Source organism: Triticum dicoccoides, chromosome 4B (genome assembly GCF_002162155.2).
Source record: "Triticum dicoccoides isolate Atlit2015 ecotype Zavitan chromosome 4B, WEW_v2.0, whole genome shotgun sequence".
Classification (NCBI taxonomy): Eukaryota; Viridiplantae; Streptophyta; class Magnoliopsida; order Poales; family Poaceae; genus Triticum; species Triticum dicoccoides.
In genome coordinates, this window is record NC_041387.1 from 90242834 (window position 1) to 90251249 (window position 8416).

Here is an 8416-nt window from a genome sequence, read left to right on the forward strand (position 1 = left end):
CCGGTACTCCGAAACTTATCCGAAACCATTTCGGTGTCCGAATATAACCTTCCAATATATCAATCTTTACCTCTCGACCATTTGGAGACTCCTTGTCATGTCTGTGATCTCATTCGGGACTCCAAACAAACTTCGGTCACCAAAACACATAACTCATAATACAAATCGTCATCGAACTTTAAGCGTGCGGACCCTACGGATTCGAGAACTATGTAGACATGATCAAGACACATCCCCGATCAATAACCAATAGCGGAACCTGGATGCTCATATTGGTTCTTACATATTCTATGAAGATCTTTATCGATCAAACCACACAACAACATACGTTGTTCCCTTTGTCGTCAGTATGTTACTTGCCCGAGATTCGATCGTCAGTATCATCATACCTAGTTCAATCTCGTTACCGGCAAGTCTCTTTACCCGTTCCGTAATGCATCATCCCGTAACTAACTCATTATTCACATTGCTTGCAAGGCTTATAGTGATGAGCATTACCGAGAGGGCCCAGAGAGACCTCTCCGATACACGGAGTGACAAATCCTAATCTTGATCTATGCCAACCCAACAAACACCTTCGGAGACACCTGTAGAGCATATTTATAATCACCCAGTTACGTTGTGACGTTTGATAGCACACAAGGTGTTCCTCTGGTATTCGGGAGTTGCATAATCTCATAGTCAGAGGAACATGTATAAGTCATGAAGAAAGCAATAGCAATAAAACTTAACGATCGTTATGCTAAGCTAAAGGATGGGTCTTGTCCATCATATCATTCCCTAATGATGTTGTAACATCCCAAAATTCTAAATTTTGGAATGTTATATTAAATAGATAGAAAGATTATTTGTTTGATTGTTGTGTGATTGATTGACTAGAAGTGAGTGAAATTTGAAACTTTTTGAAAGTTAAATGAGAGGGAATGAAATGACTTTCCCAAACTTTCACCTTTGCTTTCTGATCTCCATGGATTCAAAATTCTTTTCAAATACAAAACCCTGTAGAGAAGATGACATGACTTCTTCCATTTAAATAAATGAAAAACGGGTTTTGAAAAGATTTGATTTCATTCGGAAATATTTCCAACTCATAAACTTCATGCAACTCAATTTTTTTCATGAGAGAAGATAAAATGACTTCTTCAAAACATATGAAATATGAGTTGGGAGTTTCGAAGAATCAAATTGAAAATCCCTTTTGAAAATTACTTTCAAATTGGAGTTATTTGGGTTTTATTCAAATTATTTTTCTCCAAAAATAAAATATATGGAAAATAGGGTAAAATGATTCCCTACAATAGAAAATTGAAGAGAAATAAATTTGAAATCATTTTGGTATTTTTAAGATGATTTTTATTGGGTTTTAATGCAACAGTAGAACTCTTTGTTTTATTTGAATTTTTGTAGATTTTATTTGATGCTAGAAAAATGTTCATTCAGTAGGAAATCTTTTTCTTAAAATTTTGATATATAATATGCCTATAGATAATTTTTATTTTATATGGAGTTATTCTTGTTTTCGTTATCTGAAAAAAATGTTTTATAATAATAATAATAATAAAATATTTAGGACCGACCGGACCGGGCCGACCCAGTTCGCCAGGCCGCGGCCCAGCCGGCGACGCCCCGCTACCGAGCTCGGGACCCCGTCCCGAGCAGCGCCGCCCCGCCGCCGTGTCCACATCGGACACTATCGCCGACGCGCTTGTTGTCCCCTCCCACAAGCCACGTTACCCTCACCGCCCCTCCTTAAATAGCGCCGACCCCGGCCTCTTTTTCCTCAAACCGCAGCCGCCATCGCCTTCCGTAGCATTGCGCAAACCTCGCCAGAGACCAAGCTCCGACGAGATCCGCCGCCGTTGCGCCTCGCTCCACCGCCGCCTACGCCCGCCGCCACCACCCCCTTCGGACTCCCCTCGTCGCGCCGCATCTCCTCAGCCACTTCGCCGTCGCCGCCGACCACCAGGGCCGCCTCACCATTCAACACCGAAGCCGCTGCCGCCGTCTTCCTCGCCGCCGACGCCGCCCGCTGCCGCGGTAACCGCCTCCCTCCCCTCGTTGTTGGATCTTGATCCAACGATCGAGATCTTTCAGGTTTTTTTCGTTTTGTTTTTATTTAGTAAGCGTTCATCGGTTTAGCCTCTGTAGTGAACGAGTTCGCTCGTTACCGTTCGGTAGCGAACGTTCGGTAGCGAGTTTTTATTTAGAGTTTTTTTCTTTCTTCTTTTTAATTTCGGCCAGGGACCCATCCGTGAATATTCTATTTACAGATTAGTCCCTCTGTTTCAAACTAGCATAAATTCTTGCTCGTTTATCCAAATCCAACGAAACCGACACCCACTTCTTAGTTATGATCTCATCTATCCAGATAATCAACTTAACCATATTTTTGAAAATTTAAACTTCTTTTGTTCATAACTCGAGTTTGTAACTCCAATTTGAGTGATTCTTTTTGCAAATCAAAGCTCTTGACCTAAACTTTCTGATAAAGCCAAATTCACTTAAGTTTGGTACTGTTAGAAATTGTTTTCTGTGGCAAGAGTCATTTGCTTGGTTTCGATGTTTTCTGAATTGCTTTCTTCGTTCTTTCCGATCTTTTGAGCGATTGCTTATGTGTGGTTACTATTGCTTGCTCACGATAGATTGACTGGAGTGTGACAAGTAGAACTATCAGGAGTTATGAGTGCGAATCATCTTCATCAATAGTACATGCAAGTTCACACTTTGATCATATTTTCCTATACCCAGTTTTTATGCATTAGCCTCAAACATTGCATGAGTAGGTTTGATAACATGTGGGTACTGGGAAGTAGTTGATGAGGTAGGAACCTATTGTCCTATATTGAAACCCTTGGGTGTTACTACGTTATGCTTATACTGCTATGCTATGCTCGTAGATGTGGATTGGGTTTTGAGAGAATTCATGAAAGATGTGAGAGTTATTGTTAACTAAGGTTTAACTGAAGGTGGCTACTTTAATACACATCTGGGTGGATTGGTTGAGGCACCCTGGAGCACCCAGTGGTTGTCTGGGCACCTGGAGAACCCAGTGCTTGCCCAAGGGGATCCCGGAGTACCCGTGTGATCACCCTATGGAATGCCACCCAGGCTCAAAGGGATCATAAGATTATTCATGCTAGAAACTTCCATGTGCAGCCACAAGACATTATGGGTTCTGGCATAGTTGAATATGTTGCGTGAGCTCTTGAAGAGGTATACTAGCAGATGTAGGGGATGTAGGTGGTACTGTCTACCTGGAGTTGAGAGTTAATGCTTCTGAAAGACTGTGTCTCGGTCATCCGTTTCTCAAACATCTTGAAGTGCGAGAAATTCAACGGAGGAGATCGAGTCTTGTGGGGAAAAGTGTGCAAACCTCTGCAGAGTGTAAAAACTAATGATGATTAGCTGTGTCCCCGGTTATGGACATCTTGAGTATCTGGTTCTTGAATTTTTGATTTGATCTCATCATGTTACTTTATTTAAATATGATGAGGGGTTAATGATGATACTTTTAATTGGGATTGAGTTGGAGGAACCTTCTCAATGTTTTTAACAAACTTTTTAGTTAAATAAATATATTCCTTTGTTGTAGGAAAAAAATAGCTTTATGCAAAATTAAACCTAGAGCTTCCACCAGCCAAATATGCATGTAGTGATAGCCATTATTCAGCATTGCTCTACAGTGTGAAATTGCCAGTACATTCAATGTACTAACCTACATGGTTGCAATGTCTCATGTTGCAGGAATCTTACGACGAGTAAGTGATACGTTAGGGTTACAATTTCTACACTCAACTTTGCCGTTGGTGTTGATGGGAATCCACAACCTTGTTGTTTCTTCCGTTTTATGGATTGAGGTAATAGTATTTGTGTTATTTTATACATGTGATTTACCTCTGTTATAAATCCTCGAGTACTGTGTGTGTCAGCATACCAATCCAGGGATGGCACTTATGCACAGAGACTTGACCATCTGAGGTCGGGTCGCTACAAGATGGTATTGGAGCACATGTTGACTGTAGGACGTTACCCTAGAGACTGGCAAGCCCATAGGAAAGATTTTCTCTAAAAACTTTATTTTCAAAAAGATCTTTTACCTCTCTTATTTTCTGAGATTTATCAAATATTCCCTTTTAGTTAGACCATACCCCTTTCCCCTTTTGACCACACAAAGATATGACCGATGAGACCACTCCAAGAAGTACAAGATATCGGACAACTAAGACCACTTTGGAATAAAGAGGATTTTACCATGTAATATAATAGTGGAAGCCGCAACGGTTGAAGACTCCGAAGACTAGGAGAATTTGAAGGCTTTGTAGAAATTTCAGATTCGTATGACTTAGGAAGGCTACCTTATTGAACTTGTCAGACTATTGGAGCTGTCAATACCCGAGATCAAGGTGTCGGAGAAAGACCGAAACATGGAGCTTTAGAACTCAAAGTTTTTGTTAAGAAAACCCTAAGACAGAAGGTATCAATTATGGAATGAAAGCTCATGGCAGTAACATGGGCATAGACATGGCTAACCATGGTGTTATCGCCCGCTTATGCTATTGCCACCCTGCTGAGTTAAGCATGTATTTCTTTGAAAGGATTGGATGGAAGAAGGCTGATAGAGCATCTATCAGCAAAGGATGCACTTTTAACTTTAGCTGGTGTATCACCAGGATCTGGAGTATTACATCAAGAAGTTTAGGGTGGACCTTTAGGAAGCCATTTTTGACCAAGAATTATTTCTTGAAGAACTCAGGACCCAGAAGCTGAAAGTAGCCAAGCTGGAGGAGCAAAACCTCGAGATACCGGAGATTCGTCAGGAACTGAAGGACAGCAGGACCATGGTTCATGCCAAGGATGTTGAAACCCAGAAGTTTGGAATGGAACTCCAGAAATATTAAAGGATGTCACTAGAGACTTCGCGTCAACAGAGATGATCTGGCAAAAGAACTTGAAAAGGACAAGCACGATCGGAAGAAGCCCATCAGAGACATGAACAAGACTTGAAGAGTTTGGCGACTTTGAAGATTTATTGACCTTTAGAAGACCAAACCCCTGTTATATACCTACGTTAGATCCGACGTTTATGAGCTGTCATTTGTTTGATGTTTTTTCGACAGCCACAAATAAAATCTGTCTTTTCAAAACTTTTGTTTGTATTGTGTGCATCCCTCTCCGTCTCTCCTATCCCACCCCCAAACCCTTGGAAGAAATAGAGGATGAATGGAGATGAACCCATATTTTTTGGACCGATGACTCAATTTGAGACGGACCAATGGATTCATAAGATGGAAGATCATATGGAGAATAACACTATAGCCGGAAAGGATATGGCCCAACATGCTCTTAAGTGCTTTGAAAGAGCTGCTGCTACTTGGTGGAGGAGGTACCAAACCATCAATGGATGGCAAAGAGTAACCACTTGGGAAGAATTTAAGTTGACTCTGCTAAAGTCACGGTTTGTGTCCTAAAAATTGAAGCCTTACGGAAAGGATATGAAGAAACCCTGTGCATGCAAGCTTTGTGGAGAAATAGGACACAACCATAAAGAACACAAGGATGAATGCCCTAATTGTGAAGGAAGCCACCCAACTGAAGAATGCCCAACTAGGCAGATCACTTGTTTCTTGTGTGAAGGGACTACCCACTACCCTGCTCAGTGTCACATTTACCGCATGGTACAAAGAATCATCCAGCAGAAGAAAGAAGCAATGAAAGGAGCCCTCATGGAAAATTTAGAAGAACCTATGATGAAGGAAGAGGTGGAGGACACACCCAAAGAGGACCCAATTAAACCCTACACCAAGTCATGCTATTCATGTGGAGAAGAAGGACACATCTCCCAGGATTGTCTGAATGGGTATCTAGTAGAATTCTCGAATGAGGAAGTAGAGTATGACCCACAGGAAATAGAAGCCCTGATTGGAACGGAAAAGTCCAGGAAGAGAAATAGATTGGATACCAGGAAGGACCTGAGTCATATCACCTGTTTCAGGTGCAAGGCGTCAGGGCACTACTTCAGCAGTTGCCCAAAAAAGGAAGCCGAGGACCCAAGGAGGCTATGTAGTCATAAGGAAATCACGAGACTTGTTGGAAGTAATATGTTTTCATTGTAACAAAGCAGGGCACTTTGCCAGAGAATGTCCCAAAGAGAAGGAGACTTGTGATAAGTAGTTGAGTCTGTGAGATATATAGTAGTAGTAGTAGTGGGAACATTTCTTTTTATATTGAGGTGTTGAGTTGAGGCATGTAATGGAAATGCAGGAGATGGTAATAACTTGAGAATCAATAAAGTTAGCATCGTTGGTAAAGATTTGGATTTTATGAGCAGTGACTCTATGAAGGAAGATTTGACCATTTTCGAGGATATGAGAAATGTGGTCTATGGAATAATCTGTGCATTTCAAGGGTGGTAGTACCCTGTGAGGAGATTTGACCCCTGGAAAGGATAATGATGTTCCATGGAGTGTTCTTCATAAGTATGAGTTTTGTCTTGATATGTGGGATACCCCAAGAGTATGAAGGGAAGGAGTACTATTGGATATAAAGGAGGTAGAATGTTGGTAATATGGAGCAATTGTAACTCGATGATGAGTCTGAGTAATCACGCCTTAGTTTGGTACCAACAGAAGGAAGGGAGATAGTAGAATCGGATAGATTTAAGAATGCTAGGAAGATGGAAGTTGGAATAATGATTAGTTGCCCCGATGATGAGTTCGAGGTTTACAAGTGATGAGATGGGCCATAACCCACAGGCCCCAGGACCTGCCAAGAAGCAAGCACATTCTTGCTGAAGGAAAAACCCTGGAAGAGGATATGCCTTTATCGACAGATGATCTTATAGGAGTAACGTAAAACCTGAGAGTTGTGAAGAAATGATAGATGTTTGTTTGGCTTGCAGAATACATGGATTTATCTGAACTTAGTTCATTGACAAGAGAAATTCTGCAATGCTTGTGAGGTTGACCGAGTGTTAGAATGCGAGATTCGCTAAACCATGTACAAGGTAATGATTTGGGTGCGGGATGGATTGATCACCATACCGACTTACTCTTATTATTCGCCTTGCTATATGGGATGGAAAATCTAAGTGACTTACCCATAGTAGAGCGACGATGATCAAAACCTTGTTTGAACCTTAGAATGGTATAAGTATTTTCCCCTTGTACAAGGCAGCTTTGCCAATTGTAGCATATACAGTGAGATTGAAGCCCACACCCATTTCCTGCAGGAGAAACCATAAATGGTTGACCACCATGAGATATCGATAGTTGTTTAGTATTGGCGCCAGACCTGTCAGCTAAGAAGACCTAGTCTCGGAATAACCTTACCAAGATGAAAGGGCGGAAGTATTGAGGAAAAGGTTATGCCACTACCGGAAGATCCCAGAGAAGGAATTTTCCCGAGAATCTGAGAAGACCGACACTGTCAAGAATAAGGATGGATTAAATGAGTTTTGATGGAACCGTAACCATGTTTCTAAGGGTGGTAGCACCCCAGACCCCGGAGATGATTGATGGATTTTGAGAAGACCCCCGAACCTAACATATTTCTTTCTAGCCTCTCCGAATCTCAAGGACGAGATTCATTTTAAGGGTGGTAGGTTGTAACATCCCAAAATTCTAAATTTTGGAATGTTATATTAAATAGATAGATAAATTATTTGTTTGATTGTTGTGTGATTGATTGACTGAAAGTGAGTGAAATTTAAAACTTTTTGAAAGTTAAATGAGAGGGAATGAAATGACTTTCCCAAACTTTCACCTTTGCTTTCTGATCTCCATGGATTCAAAATTGTTTTTAAATACAAAACCCTGGAGAGAAGATGATATGACTTCTTCAATAAATGAAAAAGGGGTTTTGAAAAGATTTGAATTTCATTCAGAAATATTTCCAACTCATAAACTTCATGCAACTCAATGATTTTCACGAGAGAAGATAAAATGACTTCTTCAAAACATATGAAATATGAGTTGGGAGTTTCGAAGAATCAAATTTAAAATCCCTTTTGAAAATTATTTTCAATTTGGAGTTATTTGGGTTTTATTCAAATTATTTTTCTCCAAAAATAAAATATATGGAAAATAGGGTAAAATGATTCCCTACAATAGAAAATTGGAGAGAAATAAATTGAAATCATTTTGGTATTTTTAACATGATTTTTATTGGGTTTTAATGCAACAATAGCACTCTTTGTTTTATTTGAATTTTTCTAGATTTTATTTGATGCTAGAAAAATGTTCATTCAGTAGGAAATCTTTTTCTGAAAATTTTGATATATAATATGCCTATAGATAATTTCTATTTTATATGGAGTTATTCTTGTTTTCGTTATCTGAAAAAAATGTTTTATAATAAAACAATTCCTTTAGGACCGACCGGACCGGGCCGGCCCAGTTCGCTAGGCCGCGGCCCAGCC